Source organism: Rhinolophus sinicus, chromosome 2 (assembly GCF_057876585.1).
Source record: "Rhinolophus sinicus isolate RSI-liver-muscle chromosome 2, RSI-T2T, whole genome shotgun sequence".
Classification (NCBI taxonomy): domain Eukaryota; kingdom Metazoa; phylum Chordata; class Mammalia; order Chiroptera; family Rhinolophidae; genus Rhinolophus; species Rhinolophus sinicus.
The window spans coordinates 91,133,186-91,158,793 of record NC_142502.1 but is presented as its reverse complement, the minus strand read 5'-3'; positions in this window follow the sequence as shown (position 1 = coordinate 91,158,793).

Below are 25,608 nucleotides of genomic sequence, written 5' to 3'. Positions count from 1 at the left end.
TTTGTCCTGGACTATGGATATTCACAATCCCAAAATAAAGCATTTTCTTTACATAATATCCATTGCTACAATTATTTAAACATTCATAGTATGTCAAGTATATTAAATATATGACCTTCATTGGTTCACTGATGGTCATAGCAATCATTGAGTTTGAGTATTGTATGCTGCTTACAGGTGAAGAAACTGAGGCCATAAATACTAAATAAAGTAGGGATGCTGAAGATGGATTTTAGTCCTCATTCTATAGTCTGTGCTAATAACCATTAAGTCATTACCTTTTCTTGCCCCTTAGGCTGCATTAGTTTTCTGTTGCTGTGTAACCTTTACCACAAACTCTTTTCCTGGATAAGATGCCTGAGTAGAGGTTAGCTTAGTCTTTGCTCATCATCTCACAGGACCATAATTAAGGTATCAGCCAAGACACATTTAGGGTCCTCTTCCAAGCTTATTCTGGTTACTGATAGAATTCAGGTCCTTGAGGCTATAGGACTGAGGTCACCATTTTCTTGCAGGCTATCAGCTCTCACAAACTTGAGCCCTCCCTCAGGGCTTAGCTACGTGGCTTGCACATGCCAAATTTTATGGCATGGTCTAGTTTGAAAATAGTGAAACAAATATATAGCCAGAATAGAATTACAACATAAAGACCATAAATAGCCTTCTCCTCATTTTGTTCAGATTTCCTCCAAGTGGTTTTGGGCCAAACTCTTTGTACTTTTAATACAAGGATAAGGAATTATCGACCTTTAATATGAATTGATTCACCTTCTTTGGAGGACAATTTGACAATATATGATTCCCTTTGAACACGTCTTCTACAAACTTTATTATAGATGTAGTCACATATGTGCATAAATACATATAAAATAACATTTGCATTACTATGACTAATGGCAAAAGACTGGAAACAACATAAATGTGGTTAACAGACAATGTTTAAATAATTTGTAGTACATTTATACAATGACATATTATACACCTGTTGAAAATAACTAAATGGATCAATATTTGCTGGTGTGGAAGAAATGTTATAAATTATAAATTTTTAATTGGAAAAGTAAAACTCATGGCATAGTGTCTATTCATATATATATATATATATATATATATATATATACATATATATATGTATATATATATGTATATATATATATGTTTTTAAAAAGGATATAAAGTATATAAAGTATATAAAGTTGAAAATGTACATTAGTATATATAGTATAAATTTTTAGAAGTATAAAGAAGAGATTGTTAACAGTAGTTTCTTCTCTGGCAATGAATTGAAGAGACATTTAAAGTTCACTATATATCTTTTATGTTCTCTTTATACTCTTTACCAAGTGCACTGATTACGTTATTTTCAAATAAAACTAATAAGAGAAAACTTCACTTTAAAATAAAATAAATGCTAGTCCAAAGAGCATTCAGCAGTTCACACAGGGTGAAGAAGGGGAGAGGTAATCAAAATATCTGTAGTACAAAACAGACAAAAACACTTGATACAAGGAATGTGTAAATAATTCACAATGGAGTTTCAGAGAAGGTAAAAATCATCATCTTACTTGGGGAATGGATGACTTCCTGAAGATGCCTTTAAAATGGGTCTTCATATTAAAGATAGGGGCATGGGCCAAGAGGTGGAAATAGTAAGAGCGAGTGTGGACAATGGAAACACCTAGGGACATGGAGCATGAAGCTATGGATTAGGACACAGAATTTCAGACTATAATGTTTCTCCCTCCTTACAAGCTTTCATTTTCCCTTAAAGTGATTGATATAATAATGCTTTTTAGATTAGACTGGTGCAGAATATTAGAGACCAGAGAAAATTTAGAAAAAATTCTTGTGGTATATCAGACTTCATATAAGAACACTAGCTGGCAAATGAGGCCTTTTGCCGGACAGGACAGATACCTAGGTAGAGGTGAGCCTTGAAAACAGGTGACAGGAGTACTGAGAGGGAACATAAGGAGGAATTTACAGTGAAATTGTTTCTAAGTTTATACTTTGAAGTTGGGTTCAGAGTTCAGTCCATCTCCTCCATAGTTTGGTTGGTGGCTCCATTGCTCAGCCTCTGAGATGGGAGAATTGGAGTCAGAGAAAATCTGAACCTCCACATTGGAGCCTCTGAAGGGAGAGCTGCTCTTCTGTTAATTCAATAGTGAGAGAAAATTGGCAATCAGTAGAAGTGCCCCACGGCTGCAAATGCAGTCATTTTCTACTCAATCCTGCTGACTACTGTTATCTTTGTTCCAGTTGTGCTTTTGGGCATGCTCAGGCAAACACACAAGCCTCTGGCATTCATTGCAATCCACATAAGCAGCCTGAGCACATTCCGGATAACACAGGAGGAATGAAAGAGTCTACAACTTTAAGAGCTACAAGTAAGACAAACCCCAACAGTAAGCCTGGGAGGAAGCTACTCCTACAGAGGAGGGTATTGTTATATGATATGATATGATTTGATATGATATGATATGGTATTATAAACTGGGAAATTGTCGGAATTGGAAGAAATTGGAAGAATTGCTGCTAATTCAGCAGAGGATGCTTTTCTGAAAACAATATAACACTTTAGAACTCGAAAACAGGTATACTTAAAACCTGAGGCCATGCTTGGTTCTAGATGTGACTAAACTCTTTATGGAAAGTTTTGCAAATATTTTGGTTGGATTAGTTGTTTTTATATAATTCAACTTGTCAAAAAGGGCAACTTACTATATGATATTAATTATTTCAAGGTATAAGCCTAACTATTCAATTACATTCCAAAGTTTCTACAGTAGTAGCATGATAAATATTAGCTGAATTTCCATTTACTTTCAAAATGCTGTGTATTTATTTAGTCTTTGACTATTCTTTCCTCCTGAAACAGGCATGTAAACTGGAATTTAGTTTTTTGCCTTTTAAGAGAAAAGACCTAATGCGGTGAAGCAAAACTTCACAGCTCTTGTAAAACCCCTTGAAAACATTAACTTAAAATTAAGATATCATATCACAGCTGTGGTAAGTTAAAGAAGACTATAAATTCTTTGCTACTCTTCACATTATGAAGTCTAATTCTCCTCTCTTTGTATCTAGGCTGGCTTAGTGACATGGTTGACTAATAGCACGTGACAGAAGTGACATTCTGGTACTCTCAAGGTCAAATTTTAAGAGCTTCCAGGTTCCACCCAGGACTCTGGGATTCCTCTCTCTGAGAGCCCCGAGAGGCCATGTAACAAACCTAATTATTCTGAGAGTACCAAGGAAGAGAAACCACAGACAGGTTCTGCAGTTGGCAGTCACAGTTTAGCACAGCCTTGCAGCCATCTTCACCAAGGTGTCAGACATTTATGTGAAGCCATCTTAGACCCCTGAGCCAGCATATCGACCAGCTAAATGCCACCAAATGATGTTAAATGATGCGGAAGAATCACTAGAGCTGTGCTCTGCCTGGATTCCTAACCCACAAAATCTTGAAATATAACACAATGTTTGTTTTAAGCCACTGAGTTTTGGGGCAGTTTTTTTACACAACAATCAGTAATTTAAACAATGCCTATATCTATGTCTGCGTATAGCTAGGAATTCAGCTATGACAGTCACCTGCCAATATATGAAATTGATATTACTGATCAAGTGGCTGAGAAAAGTGAAGTGAATCAGATTTAGCCGTATGTGCTCTCTTCTCATTTCTTGAGGTTCACACCTTTCAGGAACCAAGTATCCTCACATTATTTATCATGACTGAAGTCTCTGATAGTAGCCACTTCCATAATAACGTGATGAAGTATCTGAATTTTTTCTACAAGAAGCACTCACTTTTTGAACTTATCTGTGATTTAGGGACAAAAATCATTCTTTCCCAAGAAGGAAATTTAAAAAATCAGTTAAAAAGAATTCAAGGGAAATAGCTAATCAATAATTGTAAGAGAGCTTTGGCATATACGTCCTATTCCATGGCATTACTCCAATTCAGTTGCAATTCTTATGGGCTTAAATTCCTCTGTGTTGTCAATACTCCACCTCAAATTGCACCACCCATCTTTTCTCATTTTCCTCAGGGTCTTTTCTTATACCATGGGCTTCTGCTGCCCCTGCATGCTAGACAATTCCAGAAGTGCTGGGTTGTTAATGCTCCCAAAGATATTCCTTGAGCAGTTGGGGACCAGAGATGAAGCAAAAGTTATAGCTTCCTATCTATCAGGTAAATAATCCTGTGTGGCATCCTATACAATTCTCAGAGGTCCTGCAGACTTGAGGACACATTTCCTACAGCAGAAATATTGTGAATGCACCCTTTCTCTCACTTTCTCACACTTCTTGGGGTCACATTCCAAATAACCTTCCTGCATGCAAGTCCTTGTGTTTGCCATGTTTTGGGTGAAGTCGAAACTAAGACAGTGCCCCGACTTAACATCATTTAGAAGATAATCTACTCCATTTATACTAAAGCCTAGTACGCCTACTGATACAGCAGTCATAGGGCTTACAGTGAAGACATTTTTTTTTCAGGTAAAAATGACTTTCCACATAGTTATTAACAATTCTTCTTGATTCCAAGTGACAAGACACCTGTATTTTGAGTTTTTCTGAGGTAAAGACACTAATATATACATTTGGATTTCAGTCAACTAACTCTAAGATGTTAGCCTCTTTAATACCTCATTGCAAATAACCAAAATAAAAACCCTGGACATATACCACCTACTCTTATGATTCAAGATGTAGTCTGTTGTCTAGGACCATCGTCACTCAATTTAGTACAGATTAGAGAGCAGTGTCATTCCAATGTCAGAATGGACTGAAGCTAACACTGATAAAGAAATTATGTTGCAAAATTTAATAAAAAAAAAGAAAAAAGAAAAGAAGCATTAGATAGTTACATCAGGCAATACACACACTAAAACCTGGGCCATAATTCATCCAATTTCAAAGATTTCATTTGCGCCAATGGGTAAATAGTATGACATCCAGTCTAAGACCAAATTAAAGTCACTTCCTTCTTCAGTGTTAATATACTAATTTAATTAATGGTAAGAGAAAGCAGAACAATTATTCTGACACAACAAAAATAATGACCACCCAAATACTGACTTTTGCAGCATGCATCAACTTAATTAAAAGCAAGGAAAAAGCAAATATGTTTCTTTCTGGGAAGGAATACACAAATGCCAACTTACCAATACAGGGCATGGATAGCAACTGAATCACTAGAATATTTCAAAACATGAAGGGAAACTCTTAAATGTAAATATGTATCTGAGCTTTCAATAAATATAACGTTTTTTTTTCCTGAATTAGGGTCAGAGGTTGTTTGTTCTGTCTTGTCTCTGAAATCTAACCTGACTTGAACCACAGACTCATTCAGTTTGATGAACAACTTTATCTGAATGTTTCAAAGATGAACTGTGGGAACCATGAACTCACATTAGAATTCCACTTGCCTTCACAGGGAAATAAGAAACTCAGGCCACAGTTCCAGGAAGAAGTGTTTTTATAAACTTGACTTTTCGGTGCTATACAAAGTATCAGTTCTCTTATAAGAGCAAAATATCCTATCATTTTGTCTGAGAAACAATCAACTGCAGAAAGTGGTGGATATGTGATTTGCAAATATCTTCTTCCATTAAGTAGATGGCCTTTTTACTTTGTTCATAGTATCCTTTACTGTAAAGAAGCTTTTTAGTTTGATGTAGTCTTATTTGTGTATATTTTTGCTTTTGTTACCCTTGCCCTTGGAGTCAGGTCCAAAAAGTCAGTGCTGAGATAGAAGTCAAGAAGCTTACTGCCTATGGTTTTTTTCTAGGAGTTTTATGCTTTTAGGTCTTATGTTTAAGTCCTTAATCCATTTTGACTTAGATTTTGTGTATGGTGTAAGATAGGGTTCAGTTTAATTCTTTTGCATGTGGCCGTCAGTTTTCCCAGCACAATTTATTGAAGAGATATCCTTTCCCCATTGCATATTTTTGCTTCCTTTGTTGTAAATTAATTAACATCTAGGCATGGGTTTATTTCTAAGCTCTCTCTTCTGTCCCACTAATCTATGTATCTGTTTTTGTGCCAATACCATGCTGTTTTGATTATTATAGCTTTGTGATACAGTTTGAAGTCAGGGAGCAAGAGGCCTCCAACTTTGTTCTTCTTACTCAAGATTGCTTTGGCTATTCAGGATCTTTTGTGATTCCATACAAACTACCCAGACATAAAAAAGAATCAAATCTTGCCATCTGTGACAACATGGATGGACCTTGAGGGTACTATGAAATAAGTCAGAAAGAGAAAGACAAATACCACATGATTTTATTTATATGTGCAATCTAAAAAGAAAAACAAATAAAATAAAACAAAACCAATTTTATAGTTATAGAGAACATATTTGTGGTTACCAGATAGAGGAGGGGTTGGGAGCTGGGCAAAGTGGGTGAAAGGAATCAAGAGGTAAAAACTTCCAGTTATAAAATAAATAAGGCATGCGGACACAATGTACAGCATGGTGATTATAATCAATAACATTGTGTAGCAAATTTGAAAGATTCTAAGAAAGTAAATCTTAAATATTCTCATCACAAGAAAAGGAAATGTAACTTTGGATGGGGACAGATGGTAAATAGACTTATTGTGGTGATCATTTCACAGTGTATACAAATGTCAAATAACTATGTTGCATACCTGAAATTGACATCATGTTGAATGTCAATGATACTTCAATTTGAAAAAGCAGCGAATTAAAGAGAATCAAAAACCCTTTTAAAAAGAAAAAAAAAAGAGAAGTAGTGGGAAAAAAAATGTGTGTTTGCCAGTGTGTGTGTGTGTGTGTGTGTGTGTGTGCGCGCGTGTGTGTGTGTTGGGTGAAAAGGACAGGGAGGAGGTTGGGAGAAGGTAGTTAATATTTGATAAACTACTACAAGAATCCAAGGACATTCTACCCATTACTTAATGTATTTATCAAAACCACACTGAGATAGGTGTTATTTCCATTTTACAACTGCGGAAACAGATTCAGTGAGATTTAAAAACAAAAGTGACATAGCTTGCACACTATTGAAGCAAAATTCAAATCTGAATGTTTTCTAGCTTCTAAATTCTTATTCCTTATTCTCTGGCACACAACTTCTCCTGAATGAAGGCAAATCAGTTTCCACACGACAGATATTTTCAGCCGCATGGCATCATTTCCATAAAGCAAATAAATATTTTTTGCTGAGCTGCAGTTCTTTCTAAGTTAATAGGCTCTATCTATATTCTGAGGAAGTGTATGGAAAATTAAACTGGGAGGAAGGCAAAAAATGCTCTTCTTTTTCATTCTCACACTGTAAGATTTGTGTTTGTCTAATGCGGAAACATCGAATGGAGAAAAGGATCAAAGCAAGAAGTAAGTGAGAAGATTTGAGAAAGTATGAGCAGGAGAGGAGCGAAAACACTCTGTCTGGACTTCCTCTTGATTGAACTGTAAGTTCCCCAAAGGTCTCCTGACTGTCTAAGACTAGAGAACTCAAAACATGTCTGGCATCAAGCTCTTTGCTGTTCTTTACAGATAATGGAAAACATTTACCATGAAATGAGAGAGATGCTGCACCTAGAAAGACCTTGCTAGTAATTTGAGTTTCTCTTTGCATTTCTCCTCCAATTTATTGCTTTTACTACACTGCACATACATGTACATGTAGTACATTTACTATAAGACCTTTTATCAATACTAATGTACGTATGTCTGGATTGTTTCCTTTGCTTAGTTTTAAAAGTGATGTTCTAATGTCAGTCTTTCCTCCTCCAACCAGCCCAGGTGTATTATTTATTGCTACAGAACAAATGATCAACTAAGTTGAGCAGATTAAACCACGCTTGTTTATCTCATAGTTTCTGTGGGTCAAGAGTCCAGGTATGGCCACCTAGGTCCTTTGCATCAGGACTTCTCACAAGGCTGCAATCAGGGTGCTGGCCAGGGCTGAGGTCCCATCTGAACATTCAACCAGGGAGAATTCACTTCTGCCTTCATGTGCTTTTTTGGAAGAATTCAGTTCATCAAGGGTTGGACTCAGGGTTCTAATTCTTCAGCTATTAGTTGGCTTTTGCCTGAAGGCTGATCTCAGTTCCCGGTCACATAGGCCTCTTCAACATAGCAGTTTGCTTCATCCAAGAGTTCAAGATGAGAAAAGCATAGAGAGAGTCTGCTAGCAAGATGATAATGTAAGACAGGATGTGGTAAGCATTAAGGTATGGAAGATACACACTAACACAGGTGTGCATGCCTGCATAATACACTACGGGAATGCTAAGCATAGGAAGATCACAAAGGCTGGGGCATTCAGAGAATGGTGTAAAGAGCAGGTGGGACTTCAAACTGACCTTGAGAAACATACCGGGGGTGCTAAAAAATGCATACAAGTGGACACTCTGGTCAGCGTTGCTCATGCAGTAGTTCACCGTAATCAAAAGTGTCTGGACGTTGATGGTAACCACTTTGAGCACCTCTTATAATTGCAGAAGTCAAACGTGACTTGTATTCATCTTTTGTTATTGGTATATATTGAACATTACGATTTTAATACGGTTTTCCTTTCTTAAAATATGTATTCATTATTTTGGCACCCTCTGTATCAACGCTATGCAGGTATAGAAAGGAAAGATATGTACTCAACTGGATGAAATGGCAAAAGTATAGGTGTGTGACATGTTCTAAGAAAAAGGAGAACACTGAGCTACTTTTCCTTCAAACATGTGGAGAAATGGTTTGGGGAAGTAATATTAATTGCTTATATTTACATAGAGCTTTATTTCTACATGACAAGACACTGCTTTACATACTTTACTTACATTAACTCGTTTATTCTTCTCAGTAACCTTTGAGATAGACAGTATTATTATTCCCAGTTTGCAAACAAGGAAAGTAAATTCTGAGTGTTTCAATGACTGGGCAAGTTTACTCAGCTAATAACTGACAGAAATTGGATTCAACCCAGGTATTCTGACTCCATTACTCAAGCTCCTAAAGTATGTTAACGCCAGTTTATGTAGCTTTGTGAATTTAGAATCTCTGTAATTTCCCCTCTGACTTTGCGAATTATTATTATGTGACCAAGGGAGAAATTGCAGAATCTGTAGACTTTAGTTTCCAATTTTTTAAAATAAGGTTGGAATAGATCATCCTATGAAGGAAAATTATTTTTGTTTTAGTGACTTTTAGCCTATACAGAACAGGGAATCACAAAAGCTTTTTGACAGAAAAGAGTCATGTCCCAAGGAACATTTTCGGAAATTATTCTGGCAGGAAGTGCTATATATACTGGATTAGAGAAAGAATATAGTCAGAGGACCAGATGGGAGACCACTGCTTTAGCCCAAGCCTTCACAAACTGCCAATGTGGTAGCCAGGGAAAGTGAGGGGCATTACAGAGGGCAGAGTTAAAGAATTTAGTGGGAGGTGGTGATGGTACAGTAGCAATCGCATAACAAAGGCAGCCAGATTTCGATTTAATTCCTGGGCCAGTTACTTACTAACTGTGATCCAGGGGAAGTTACTTATATTCTGTCAGCTTCAATAAATTGGTAGTCATAAGACAGGATTGGTTAGGTTGGCATGGCTATGCTGCAGAAATAAGGAGTCCTGCTACAGGAGTGAGTTAATACAATCAATGTGATTCTCCCTGTGCTCAAAAATCTGCTCAGTTCTAACTGGACGAGATATTTACTCTGTATATGGTGACCAGTGATTCAGGCTGGTTAGCTCCATGCCTCCACATCCCAACAGCAGGCCTCCGAGGAACCACAGCGGAGGAGGAAAGAGCATGCAGGTTACGCAGGGCTTTTTGCTGTCTCCTGGTGTTAGACATTCCCTCTCACTGTGCATTGTCTGTGCTGCCTAATCTCAGGGCCTGAGTGGGGCAGTCTTCATGCGCAGGAAGGAGAAGAAAGCAGGTGTTGGTGATCATTGGTGATGTCTATTAAAAACACCTGATTTCTCTTAGCAGCGTAATATTTCTAGCATAGGATAGATGTCCTTGGTAACTCCTTTCTTCACTTGACAGAATTGGGTGTAGTAGGGGGAGAGAATAAAGAAGACAAAGTTTAAAAAGGGCATATTTAAAGACATATTTTTCCTTTTTAATCTGTTACTCTTTCCTTTCATCTTTCTCTTTGTGTACACACACACACACACACACACACACACACACACACGCATACACACACCAGAGCTTATCAGGCAGCAGAGATATATCGTTACTGAATCAAATCTATTTTCTCACTTTTTAACCAAATATCCATGGAGCTAGTTATTAACATTTGTGGGAGGTGAGTAATACATCCATCTGGACTTCTCAGGTCTGCCCTACATTATTCCTCTCATTTTTTTTTTCTTTGTTTCAGGATTTTAGGGAGTTACAAAACCTGAATTTAGGTGTAGGTCTGCTAAACATCATTTCTGACATTCCAGGCCTATGAGTCTGAACTAGGGGGCAGTTGGTATGTTAGGTGGGATGATCCCTTACTGTGCAGGAATGTCTTATACGTGTCAGAAGATTATCGTCTCTGCTACCAGTTTCTGAATTATTCAAGCCCTTCTAATCATTGCGACAAACGTATTTGCTTTCTCCATTTCCTAATGCCATGGGTTTTGGAGTACTCTCCTGGGTGGAAAACACAGTCTAAGGCTACGGATTACGACCTTCATACCGCAGACAGGTAACTCTAATGACAGAGTATCTGAGTCATGGTGTAGGGAAGAAAACCAAAGAGTACATAAGAAGTATTAGACATTATAATCTTCGTACTCAGATCCCTTTTAAGTTTAACCAAGTGAGACAGACTCTTCCTTTACAATCAAGATTCTGCCCCTTATTGGAGGTGTTGTTTGCAAAAATCTTCTCCCAGTCGTTTGGTTGCCTCTTTATTTTGTCGATGGCTTCTTTTGCTGTGCAGAAGCTTTTTAGCTTGATATAGTCCCATTCATTTATTTTTTGCTTTAACTTCCCTTGCCTTTGAGGTCAAATTCATCAAATCCTCTCTAAACCCAATTGTTAACCAATGTCACCCCAATAAATTTAATAAAAAGGAATTTGCAATTATTGGAGTATATGCCATCTTTTAGATATTTATCATAGATATTTTAAGCCTGGGCTTACTTTATTACTTATTAATTTACTCATTCAACAAATACTTATTAGCACTCTGTACTCTGATAGATGCTAAGGAACTAAGGTAAAAAAACTTAATGGTCATTAACGATATAAAAGGTTCCTTTGATCACAGATGCCATCTGAAGAAGAAAGTGGCAAGTTTAGATGGTTTAGCCTTAAAATACCTTAGAAATCAAAAATTTGTCTCAGTTACCTGAAAGTGATCACTTTATTATATTTATTCCCACTCTCCGGGATTACACATAGTCTGATTTTGTGCTTTCTGAGCAACCTTCTGGTTGTTACGTATCCCCTGCATACAGGAGAAAATAAAAAAGGTAGTATTTTGTGTATTTGATCATTATTTTCTCTTTCTTCAAAATTATACATTTATACTTATGTTTATATGTTGGCTTCCTTAGAGCCTTATTAATGTGACTTAACATTCTTTAGTTCCATCAATTCTGAAATCCTGAAGAAATTGCTTCTCTGGGTCAGATGAATTCAGCGGAGAAATGCTACTTTGTAAGGTGCACGTCTTCTCTGTATTAACCCATGGCCTACCTGCAGGATTTTTCTTTTATTATTTTATTTCTATACTAGCTCAGACTTGTTAAGGGGCTATGGAACAATGTATCTAACAGTTCCAGAACTGCTTCAGAAATGGCAAGAATGATAGGATAAGTATGTTTGAAGTGAGGGGGAATATTTTGAGGGGGATTAATGGTGGCAATGTGTCTTTTATTGTAATATATATATAAAAATTTAAACATTCATTGTCTTTTTTGATCACACCTTGCAAGTTTTAAAAGGTATCTACAGTAGTCCCCCATACTCCAAATTTGGCACTGCTGGCCGCTTGGAAGTTTCTTTTAGGTTCTCTCTTCATGGAGAGACGTTCAGCTGTTACAGAGGGACTAGATTCATGGGTAACTACCCTACTCTCACTGGGTGCTATTTTATGGCTCTGCTCTTGAAGAAGGAAGCAGCTACACTCTTTTGAAAGTCATGGCCATAATTTAGTGAAGTTGAATGGAAATGCATTTGTAGTATGAATATTTCCCAAGACTTTAGGGTTTATTCTTGATTGATTTGCTTTTTGTGCTTACTGATTGATTAGCCATGGCGGTTCTATCCTCTAATCAGCTCTAGCCACTTGCTTAACCATTTTATCTTCTGATTAATTTGTGCCAAGCACCGTGGCCACAGTTGGATCTCTGCCAGGATTTTGAGCAATCCTTGTTGGACATAGCCTAACGTTTGACAGATGGACCTCCACTGAAATATATTTTACAGTGCCATTACTAAAGACGGTTGAGAACCAGGAGTAATATCACAGCCCTTCTGTGAAAAACTTCTGTGCTGTGACACTGGGAGCATTTTCAAAGATTTAACAGTCTGCTCTCCCTAGAGTCCCTCAAGGACAAACAGTAGAGGGTATTTTTTCTAAGATATCCAGGACTACCTGACCACTCCAGTTGTCCCTCAGCCCCTAAGGCATTGGTATCACATTAAATGAATTAAGTAAAATTACCATAAAAAATATAGTAAAATAGAAATAAACTAGTTGAACATACATAGATCCAATAATGGTAGTGAGTAAACACTTCTGGAGGAGATACAAAGAAGGACATGTATTGGTTACGAGAAACATCAGTTGCTTACTATTTCCCAAATGCTTTAAAAATTTAATAGGTACTGCATGTTCCCAGCCATCTGTTCTATATAAACATAAACACACCCATTAACGGGCCTCTGTGGAGCTTCAAAATGAACTATTTCAGCTACTTTTTAGTCACTCACTTATGAATGGCAGGTTTACCGCATTGTACATATTTGTGCTTTTTGTGTGTGACAGTAAAAATGAAAATGCTCATCTGCTAAAGAGATATTTGTTCCACTACGTTCCGACCCAGTAAAGAGGAGATGGTGTCATACACAGCTGTGATCCACAGAGATGCTCAGAAAATATGCTGAAAAAGTGTAGCTTTCCCTCCTGCTGGCAAGGAACCGTTGCAAGGAAAAGACAAGTTAAAAAGGTGTCATGTTGCATTTGCCTGACATACATGCCGATGAGTTTAGCCAACATCCTTCTACAGTAGTTGGAAGCTGCTGATTAAGACAAGAAAACCTGAAACAGAGGAATAGCTTTTGGTTATAGGCTACTTTGGGGGTAATCTGTTATTAGGACAATTAGAACTATTGTGAAAGAAGATATTTAGTGTAACTGCAGTTGAGTCAAGTTGATGGAAAAAGGGAATTAAAACCCAAAGAGAGAAGGCTTTCTATTTGTTTCTGGGAGAGCTAAGGAATAAACTTATCAGAGTAAGAATAGTAAACAAACAACAGAAAAAGAAACCAACGTTTTGTACAAATCTAAGAGTTCTCTGGCAATTTCCCAAAGGAGGGTGATGTTTATAGAATAGGAATAATTTATGAGTTGAATACTTCTGAAAATCCCATTGAACTTTATGTTCTTGTTTATATAAAGCTGACTTGTGCCGAGTAAAATAGAGGAGCAAATTTCCCTTGCGCTTTGCCGCAGATCAAAATATATGTTTTTTCAATTATGTCCTGCTTTTCGGATCTTATTTTTTCATTCTCATGTAGTTTCAGGACTACAGAATCCCTAAGAAGTGGCATCAAAGCGTATCTGGCAATTAAGGGAAGGGGATTGGCTCAAGCACACTTACAAGTAATATGTCTGTAGGAATGATAGAGGAGCACACCCTGATAAAAATTCAATCGGGAGGACACTTGGTTCTCATTTAGCTGGAAGAAAATGAGTATAATTACAACTGGCACAATGCTTTGCAGTAGTTGTTGCCATTCCAAGTTCAGCGATCTTCACCATGAACTGTTGGACAGATATTCATTCCCTCAAACTAAATCCCATCGCCTTGTTTTAAGGGAAATACCACCCACTCTGTCAGGAAACTCCGGAAACGAGGCCAACCTATCTCTCCTATTTCAGGTACCAAGTTGGGTCCCTTCCGGGGAGTGACAGGCATCAACGCTGCATTTGTAGTTCCTGGCTGCTAGGTGTAGACTGAAAGACTCATGTCACTACTGCAGCTCAATTATCTACACTGTGTTGGGACAGTGCTGAGTAGGAAAGGGATACTGTTTTCGCACCTAACAACAATGCTTGTCCTAACAAGAGTTAAAGTTTAATACATACATGCACAGGCTTTAGTGTTGAGGGATTTCATTTTTCCCACCACGCTGGGGCAGGGTAGTTGTCCTGATTGCACAGTGAGGACCCCAGTAGGGGGTGGGCAAGGGAGGAATGAGCCCCAGAGCCCTGAGGCCTCTGGTTTCCATAGCTCTCCATCACCCGGGGGGCCACTACTGTATTTCTCCAAGAGCAATTTATTCATACTGAGGATCTGTCCTCACTGCCTGCTGCAGATGTCATGTTCATGCCCACTCCATCTCGGCACTTGTGCTCATATTCTATTCTGTCCCTTTTCCTGAAATGTCTTTTCTCCTGCCCACTAACCATGGAAACAAACCCTAGTCTCCCTCTATGACTCAGTTTAAAATCCCTGCCTTTTCAAATATCCCCCTCCCCCATTAATCTTTGTCTTTTTCTTATGTTCAAGCTCTAATTGTGTTTGTAACTCATAACATTTAGTGTTTTGGGCTCATTTAAATATTTTTTTGTATTTTCGCATATTTGTTTTGTTTTACTATTCTTACCAATCTTCCAAAATAAGTGATAAAATCTCTGCAGGACAACGTATGTCCTTTTTCAGTACCAAATTGCCTAAAACTCACTGCTGAGCATATCAAGGTCAACAAATAGATAATTGCTTGTAAGTGATTTGCATGTTTTATTTATGTGAGGGAGACATATCTTTCAGTTCCCTACTATGCCCTACACAAAGGAGTTGCTTAATATTTACTCTTTAAATAGGATTAAATATGTCTTTCCTAGTTGCTTTATATTAGTTTCATGATGTTTAGGCAGCTGCCTCAGAGTATCCACGTAAATTTATTATTAAATTCCACTACTTTATGCATGTTTTATGTAGTATCAAAATCTATATTAAAAAGACTTTGATATAATATTGTGTAGTAATAAAAGTCACCAGATCAAGCTGGTGAAGTATTAATTTTTCTCTCACTAGGGTGTAGGAGTGGTACAATCATACCCTGTTTCTCTTTTTAAAATACTTTCCTTCTCTCCAATAATACAAGTTATATTGTTATATTCTCATTGTGATTACTTAATATCTAGCAGTAAAATAAAAATATGCTGCATTCTTTTCTATCACTAGATATACACTATTTATATACAGAGGGTGCCAAAAAATGTATACATATTTTAAGAAAGGAAAAATAAAACATTAAAATTGTAATACTCAACATATACTGCTAACAAAAGATGAATACAAGTCATGTTTGACTTCTGCAATTACATTCTTGTGCTCAAAGTGGTTACCATCAGAATAATTTTAATACAGTTTTTTTTCTATCTTAAAATGTGTATACATTTTTTGGTACCCTCTGTGTGTGTGTGTGTGTGTGTGTGTGTGTGTGTGTGTGTGTGTATCTCCCTGCTGACTTAGCCATGAAATGATGCTGAATCGAGAAAAAAGAGTCCAAAAACGCCCATTAGCACATAGTCTTATTTCCTTTGTCACTACAAGAACATTTACGCTAATACTGTCTCTAATGGGGTGAGGAAATGAGTCAGCACTCTCACACAAAGGAAAATGTCCCCAGTCTACTTTTCTTGTTGATTTTCTTGTCAGCTTCTATTTGAATTAGACTTTGGGACAAATACAAAACAGAACCATCTTCATCCCTCAATGATGACTTTTAGTATCTCTGGCTGGCTTCTCACTGATCAGGGTGAGAGAAGACAGATGAAACAAAAAATGGCTTTTTGCCCTCCCCGTCCCTCCCTAAACACACCCCTCCCCTCCAAAGCTTGGAGATTACAGAGATGTAATGAACTATTTTGGGGGGTGCAAAGTACAGCAGAATTAAATGATGCAAAGAGAAAAACAGAATTTTTGCAAGGCTGGTTCTGTTCCATGGTCCTAGGCTATTGTTTAATACACTTTTTTTGCTGCCCACTCTCTCATACCCTTTATCACAGAAAGAAGCAGAGTCAAGTAGCATCAAATCATGTGTGGCAGATTTTATTTTTCAAATATTTTGTAACTGTCTCAACAACTGAAATGCAGCTGAAGTGATCTGCCTAACTTCCAAGGCTAGATCATAAAATATCACAGGACTTCCCCCTAGACTGCATTCTCTCTCTTTTCTCTTCTCTCTTTCTCTCTCTCTCCCCCTTTCCTTCTCTCTCTCTCTCTCTCTCTCTCTCTCTCTCTCTCTCTCTCTCTCTCTCTCTCTCTCCTTTAGGGCTCAGTCACCAACTATGAAGAAGCCCTAATTGCCCAAGTAGAGAGACCCAAGTGGAGAGAAACTGCGGCCCCATTCAAAACCCATCAACTCTCAGACATGAGTGATGAGCCCTAAAGGAATCTAGCCCTCAGCCTTATGATCTTCCAGTTGATAGTGGGAAGCAGAGAACAACTGTCTCTACTGAGCCCAATCCAAATTCTTGATCAATAGAAGTGATAGCATAATAAATGGTTGTATTGTTCCACTACATTTTGGAGTACTTTATGCAGCTACATTAAGTGAAACAGATTTTGGTATTTGGAAATCACTATCAAAGTAATAAAATCTAAAACATGGTCCACTGGGAACATGGGTTGGGCAGAAGCTGGACCGTCCTTGAGAAGAATGTTAATGAAAGCCTAAAAAACTTCTGAGTGATTGTTAGGAGAAGTCTGATGACCTTCAAGAACTCTATCAGGGAAGCCTAAAATGAGTGTATGGAAAGAAGACTCTTGTTTTGTAGTGATGAAACATTTATTTGCAGTAAAATGCAAAACAGAAACTATCGCTAGTGAATTGATGGATCTAGCTAAGGAAATGGTTAGGCAGACTTTAGAAAGCACCTTCTGACTTTTTCTCAATGCCTATGATAAAACGAGAGCAGCTGGAAACTAAAAAAGGAATGGTTCTGTTTTCAACAGAATTTCAGAGGATGTGGGAAAGAGATAAAACATGGGTTTGAAAATAAATCTTTCTCATTCCCTGCCTCTTCAAGATTCTCAAACTAAGAAATGGTTTCATAGCAAAGATGAAATCTAGGGTGTGACTCTAGACCTTTTTGTTAAGATAAGGCAGTGGCTGTGAGAGCCATTTTGTCAGGTACAGGCCCTCTAAGGCTCTTCAAGGATTGCCTCCTAGGGCCTCTCTAAGAATCATAAAGACAAAGCCCACAGCAGCATCACAGGGAGCCCAGGGTACAGAAAGCCTTTTGTGTAATGAAATGTAGCGTATATTGACTCATAAGAAATCTTAATGTTAAAAAAAAAATTACATCACTTTGGGCTAAAAGGGAAAGAGACAATATGAAAAGATGCCTTATAACCCCCAAACGTTGATAGTTAGGGAGCAGGATGAGAAAACTACTAAATTTCAAACACTGGCCATTTCTCGTGGAAACATAACAATGACTCAGAAGTCAAAACCATGAGCCCAAACACTATAGGAAGTACGACTGAAGCCTAATTAAGGAACTGGCACTGGGGACTGGGGCTATGACTGGATTTCAAATGTGCTATGAACCAAAGAATGCTGTATGTATCATAGTTTTCCTTTTTGTGAACAGAGACTCTGTGTTCCTTGGCTCTTCAGTACCTATTGCACCACTGTAGATTGGCTGTGCGAATGGAAGGTTACTTGCCTCTTTAGACGTAAGCTGTTTGAACTGAGTAACCATACTTGAAGAGCTGTAACGAAGGAGACTTGTCTGCACATAGACCTGATACAGATAACAAAACCTGGGATCTCAAGCCTAAATCAGAGGCTGTAATAGGGTGATGTATTGAGGGTACTGGAAGGTGTATGTTTTGCATGTTGGAGGGATGGGAAATACTAGGATAGAGGGTAGACAATGGCAGATTATGTTTTCCAAAGTGGCCGTAGTAATATTCCAGAACCACATTCTCTTCCAGAACCTTGCCATTCCCTATCAAGAAGTGAAGTCTATTTTTGCTTCTGGCTTCAATTAGTATAATGCAGTAGAAATGATGCTATGCGATTTCCGAGGCTAGGTTATAAAAGCTGATATGACTCCGCTGGCTCTTTCTCTTTGCATGCTCGTCCTTGAAGCCCCAGCTGCCACAGCCCATTTAGAGAGACCAGATGTAGAGTAACTGAGGCTGCTGGCCATCAGCCAGTGTGAACCTCCAGAAGCAGGAATAAATGAGCCTTTGGATCATTCTAGGCCCCAGGTGTCATATCCATCTGAGGCCCCAGACATGGTGGGGCAGAGAGAAGCTATCTCTGCTGTGCCCTGTCCAAATTACTGACCCCCAGAGTCCCTGAGTATAATAAACGGTTGTCTCATGCCCCTAAGTTTGCGGGCAATTTGTTACAAAGCAAGTGTATCTGGAATGCTAAGAAACCTAAGACCCCTTATAACTTATCCATCCATGCAGGGTAGAGAGGACTCTAAATCCAACGTGCCTGTGGTCTGGAACTCAGTACTCTGGCACCAAAGAGCTTATATTTTCAGATAAACACCATGTGCATTTTTAACTCATCATTCTGTGTGCTTCACATTGGAGTATGGGGATGGCTGTGATACTGAAAAGAGAATTTGCATAATGTCTCAATAGAACATAGCAAAACAAAGTGTAACTCCCAAATTAGGTTAACATACAAATATTGTATTGTTACTACTAAACACACATAAACAACTAAGTCAACTATTGACTTAACATTGTCTTTTTAATTAATCATTTTAATAACTGAAGCCACACACTTAAAATCTTAAATTTTATGAAAGAATAAATGAAAGGTTTTGAAGAAGCAGGATTGTCCTACATTAATATTTCTGACTTTGAAACTCGTGCCAAACCAATAGTAACTCGCAAAACCCACCACCTCTGAAATCAATTTTAACTGTGATAGGAGAAAATACCTACTAAACTTGCCTTAGCACAGTGGAAACGGGAGAAAATTAGATTTTGATGTATGACTCAAAAAAAATAATGTCATAACTAGAGAGCCATGCTGAAGTAGCTGATGTTTTTCTGCCTTGCCTAATGCCCCAGTATTTTTAAAAGGTTATGTTGAGGATGCAGTAAATGTAAAAATACTTTCCTTTTACAAAGAGACCTTTAATTATACTTAAACAGAAATTGAAGTGCAATACAGAAATTAGCAAGTAATTTTTCCAAATATGCATAATTCTGAACATCCTTTTTCTGTTTGGTGATATTTGAATTTCCTTCTCAAGGAGTAAGAAAAAGGCAAACTCGTGAGATAAAACAATTCAACTTACTTAGTATATTTTCCTTTATCTTTGAGCATCTAGCTGAATGTCCCCCACCACCGATGCATATAATGAAGTTTCTCCTGACCATACCCCTTACAGGGCTACTTGCTCGATGCCCAGGCAGTGCCTGAGTTTGTCTCTGAGGTCCAAGCACTGAGGTATGAGAAGGGAATCTTCACAATGAGTGCAATGCTGAAATCTAACCTCCCCCTCTGTTACAGCTGAGTGACATTGTCAGAATTGTAAGCTTAGAGTTGTATGTATTTTATTTATTTTGTAACTGATGCAAATAAGACTTCAACCTGTGATCAACTGGCCCCAGAACGCTTAGTTAATAAGAGAGAGAGAGCTCTTATTAGAGCTCAAACCTGAATCCATCTCACTTCCAAGTTCATGTACTTTAAAACATAATAAGTTGCTGGCTTTTTTTAATAAAGTGAATAACACACGCTTTTATTTTTTAAAAAGGCTTTGTAAATCATAATATCCCACATGAATTTAAGAAAGTCCTCCCAAAGTTATGATTTAATTTTATAGGAATAAGTTCTGTAACTCTATAGAGATATGACCCATTGCTTCTTTATCTCTGAGCATTTCTCCTTTCTCTTGTGTGCTGGAGGTATTCTGAATAAATGGCCTAGGGATAGTGTGTGTGTGTGTGTGTGTGTGTGTGTGTGTGTGTGTGTGTTTGGATAACATGCACCTACATATAATATTTCTTTATATATGTGTATATCTGCATATATATTCATCTTAAAGGGACACAGCCAGCATGATATATGTGCCATGGTGTAGCACAAAGTTTTTACATCTTCTGCTGACAAATTTTGATCAACAGATGACACGTGTTTTTGTCACAACAGAGGGTTAATAATTTTATAGCAATACCTGTCACAAAAATCGCATTGCTGAGTGAGGTATAGGACATGCTGCAGCCTAGGAAACACTTGTGCACCTGAGAATTAAGACATAATATGACATCAAGTTGGCAGCAAAGAAAGAAAATGTTTGAGAACTTTACCTCCTGATGGATGGTGTGGGAGAAAGCAGTGACAATGGGATTTCACCCTGGGCCAATTGTATAGTATGATGGCTCTGGAGTGTTTTATAAGATTCTGAATGTTTTTGTGGTATTTTTGGTCATGTAATTCCTCCAAGCACAACTACATTTTTTTTTTTATACTGAAATGTGGCATAAACAGAAAAAAATAAATAAATTGAGAATCACTGTTTCATTATGTACCCTTAGTTACACTATGTTCAGTTCTCCCTTCTTCATTCCACCATTTAAAAATCCATGATACATATTTGTTTTCTGTAGGGATGGCTGCAGCATGCCTCCATTCTTCAGAGAGCGTAGCAATGTTTGCTGATGTGGATGTGAAATACAGTGGCCTCAATGGCACATTTTATGCTTAGAGTTGTAAGTCGCTGACATGGTGTGCTCTATAGCTCCATATGGCACAAACTAATCCTCCTAAAAGTTTGCTTTCTTTATATAGCTTCAGGTCATTTCTCTCTTTAAAAATCTGAAATCCATCCGTGTGTCGCAAATGGCAGTATTTCATCTTGTCTTATGGCAGAGTAATATTCCATTGTGTATATATACATGGATGGAGCTTGAGATTACTATGCTAAGCGAAATAAATCAAGACGCAAAAAGTCAAGAACCATATGACTTCACTCATATGTTGGATATAAAATGGAAAGCAACAAAGGAACAAGACAAACAAACAAAGAGACAAACACTCATAGACACAGACAACAGTTTAGTGGTTACCAGAAGGTAAGTGGGGAGGGGGGAGGTAGATGAGGGTAAAGGGGGTCAAATCTATGGTGATGTAAGGAGATCTGACTCTGGGTCATTGTGGTATATAGATAATGTATTAAAGACTTGAAACCTATGTAATTTTACTAACCATTGTCATCTCAATAAATTTAATTAAAAAAAATCTGAAATGATTTCTCATTTCTTACAGGAAAATGTCCAGACTTTAGGTGAACATTTGAGCAATTTCAAGTTGTTATTCTGTCCTATGTTTTTAGCATAGAGGCCAACTTCTTAGTTTATCAATCTATTTGCTGCAATTATTACTTGCTTGATTATGGCCACTTTTGGTCACACTATTTATCTCCATTAAACTTTCTTATTTTTGCTTCTCTAAACCAAAACTAAATCACTAAACCCCTGCAGTTAAAATCATTGTCAATTCCAAACTGCAGTACTCATGCCTACTCTGACCTACTTTAGAAAATTCACTTTTTTTATCATTGGGTACCCCATCAGTTTCTCTTGAATCTTTTTTTTTTCTTCATTTTTGTTTCTTCCACTAATGTTTAAAAGTTTTTCTCTTTAATTAGGGGCAGTGTTGAAGTGTTCACTTTCATGGTGGTGGTCTCTAACTCTTTTTCACTCAATTTAACACAGTGGACTGCAGATAGCAGTTGATTAACCAATTGAGCAATTAATTTGTTCATTAATTCATTCATTTAGTACCATGAGACATGGGTTGTCACCTGTGCAAAATGTTGCTTGGACATAGAAGAAAATTATCTAAATCAAACACAAAATAATGAAAAATGACATTAATAAAATTACAGTGGGTAGTACCAAAAATAAATAAAATGAGCTCAGAAAGGAAGGCTTAGTATACCACAGTTTTAAGATACATTGCTTCTGTAAATGATAGGGTATTAGTATTTTTATTTGTTTGTTTTGGGGGCCTAAGATAATTAGTAACAGAATAAAGGAGCTGATACTATTTCTATAGATGTCAATGACATTCAACAGACTTTACAGTTCAACTAATACAGCTCTATTAACTGTAAAATTAGTCTAAGGTGAAAATATCTGGGAAATAAAGAATGTAAAAGCCTTGTGGTAATTGTACCTTTGGAGGAAAGAGTAGAAATGGTAAAAGAAATGTTTAGAACATAGGAATTAGTGTCAGAAATCTCTCCCAGTCCCTACTACCAATTTATACCTGTGGCAAACTTTAGGAAATTTTGGAACCTAATATTTAAAGTGAGATAACATTAAAATATTAAACATTTTATGATTACATGGTAAACCAAAATTTACCTGCATAAAGATTTATAGTAATAAAATTAACCTAAATCAAACACAAAACAATGAAATGGTTTATCTTTCCTTTTCATTCAATATTTATCAGAATTTTCAACAAAAATAAAACTCAATCATTTGAGTTTCTAATTTGTTCTCCTTAATTATGCTCTAGTGGAGCTACTATTGTCTTTTAAAGAATTATAAAATAATTTTGTTATTATACATATGATCTCCCAAATCATGATGTATAGAAATAAGCTGAGGTTAAATTTTTCACATTTCCATTTTAAATTGTACAGTTGTGCAATTGTTCTAAATATACAGAAAAACTTCCCTAAATATAATTTGGAAAATAAAGTGTGAGGTAAAAACAAAATCATGTATAAACATATATTCAAAGATGAAGTATTTAACACTTTAGTTTCTTTCCTTCTAGCTTCTACGTAATGCATTTATGTGCTATATTAAATACATACAACTTTTGTCATCAAACTGTCATTTTAGTTTTTCTGTTATTCCTTTACATTTTAATCAATAAGGAATATTTTTCCTAATCACTGGATAAAAATATCAACATGGCTATGACATTTTGCTCAATCTGAAGTAACAGACAGTCTCTTCAATTTGCAAACATAGACCCCATTCATAATTTGAATGCCCTGCCCAATATAGCAAACAGAATTCTGCACTTGATTTACCGCTAATTACTCTCCCCATCCCAACTCAGGTCTGCTTCAGGTTGGAATCCTGCACTTGACGTAGACAGAGAGGTGTCTTCTCATTCTACTCCCAATGATCTATCTTAAGCCTCTCTGGCAGTAAGCTTTGGGAAAGGAGGAGAAGAAACAAAGAGATATGCTCTACTTGAGTGGTGTCAACAAAAGCAAGCTCTATGCTCTCCGTAGTCCACTGGAGATATTAAGGCTGAGTCCCTCTCTCCTGTTATTTTCTGATTTGAGTGAAAATACTTGTTTCCATGGTTGTTACTTAGGAACTTTCCTCAGGCCCTGTTTTCCTTTTTTTATTAAATTTATTGGGGTGACCACGGTTAGTAAAATTATATGTTTCAAATGTGTTACATTTCTATAATACATCATCTATATAACACATTGTGTGCTCACCACCCAGAGTCAGCTCTCCTTCCATCACCATATATTTGATGCCCTTTTCCCTCTTCTACCACCCTGCCTCCCACCCTTACCCTCTGGTAACCACTAAACTGTTACTTGTATCTATGAGTTTTCTTTTCTTTCTTTGTCTTTTTCCTTGTTGCTTTCAGCTGTATATCCCATTGATGTTCATTACAGCATTACTAAAATGTTCATTTTGCCAAGACATGGCAAAAAACAAAGTATCCTTAGATAGATGATTGGATAAAGAAGTTGTGGTATTTATACTCAATGGAGTACTACTCTGCCATAAGAAAAGATGAAATACTGCCATTTGCAACAATATGGATGGATCTTGAGATTATTATGCTAAGCGAAATAAGATAGACAGAAAAAGTCAAGAACCATATGATGTCCCGGGTTTTTATCTGAGTTTCTGTTACTGTGGTCCCTACACCATTCTAAACAGCTATATATTATCTCACACCATCTTTTCTCCTCTTGGCTAACATCTGGTCCATGGGAAAGATGTGCATTTACATCCCATGCTCAGAAAAAATCGGATTTTGCAGGACAGTCCTAACATAGCAGCACTATCTCTGTTTTGCCGCCAAGAAGTTAGGAACCTTTATTTTCTTATCTGAACTTCTGAGATTTTTTTTTTTTTTTTTTTTTTACCACAGTATCTTAGCCCATTCAGGCTGCTATAACAAAATACCAGATACTGGGATGCTTATAAACAGAAATTTATTTCTTATACTTCTGGAGGTTGGAAGTCTGAGATCAAGGTGCTAGCATGGTGAGGGGAAGGCCCTCTTTCAGGATACTGACTTCCTATTGTATTTCTCACATGGCATAAGCATCAGGGGCGCTCTCTCAGCTGGCCCTCTCATAACTTAATCACTTCCCAGAAGTCCTACCTCCTAAATATCATCACATTAGTCATTAGGAATGAAACATATGAATTTGGGGGGACACAAACATTCAGACCATAGGAGTTAGGTGCTGAAAAGTGGAAGATGTAGGTCATTTTGAAGTTTAAATTTATATTTTCATTTCAGTTACAAATTGAGTATAATTTTTCTTTCACTTTCCCTGTTGTAATTTGCTTGACCTTATAATTATTTAGATTGCTCTCTGATTGAGATATGTTTATTTTAAAAACCAAATCAAACTCTCTTTGATTTTGTGATTGTCTCTGCTCTGAAAGTCACTGACATGCAAACAACAGAAAGTCTTCTATCTTCTGAGGTATATCTCCTACTGTTAAACATTCTTTTCTCTTTGCCTGAGTGACATCAAATTATCGTTTTCCTTCAAATGTTTTGACTTCTTTAACATCTCTTTCATCTGGCCTTAATAATTAAACGTTGGAATATCTTCATGTTCTAATTGGGGCCTACTTTCTATTACCCATTCCCATAAATTTAGTTTCTATCCATATATGATAATTTCAAATTTATAACTCTATTGCAGCACTTTCTCTTGACTTTCAAACATGCATTTATTTTTCTATTGAACATCTTTGCCTGGCCAAATCATATCACTACAATTTATATAATGATATCCACCCTCCCCCAGTTAGTGTCTCAGGAAATAGCTCAACAAATATCTTGCTCCTAGTGTACATAGGATTTGTATTTCACCCTTTGCTCACTCTTAGCCCCGAGATTCAATCCATCACCAAGCATTAGTTCCTTTATCTAAACATCGCTGAGTGCTTCATTTTCTATGAATTTCCTCTGTCATCCTAAGACCTATCAATGCCATTACTTATCTTGATTATTGCACCATCTCCTAGCCTAGATGGACCACAATCCCTCTTTCTCTTTCAAGATGATTCTCTACCATAAAATTGACTTTTAAAAAATAATCTTGATTATTTTATTCCTGTAAAAAAAATTCTCTAATTATCCTCTATTTTTCTAAAGTATTGTATTCATTTTAATGCTATTG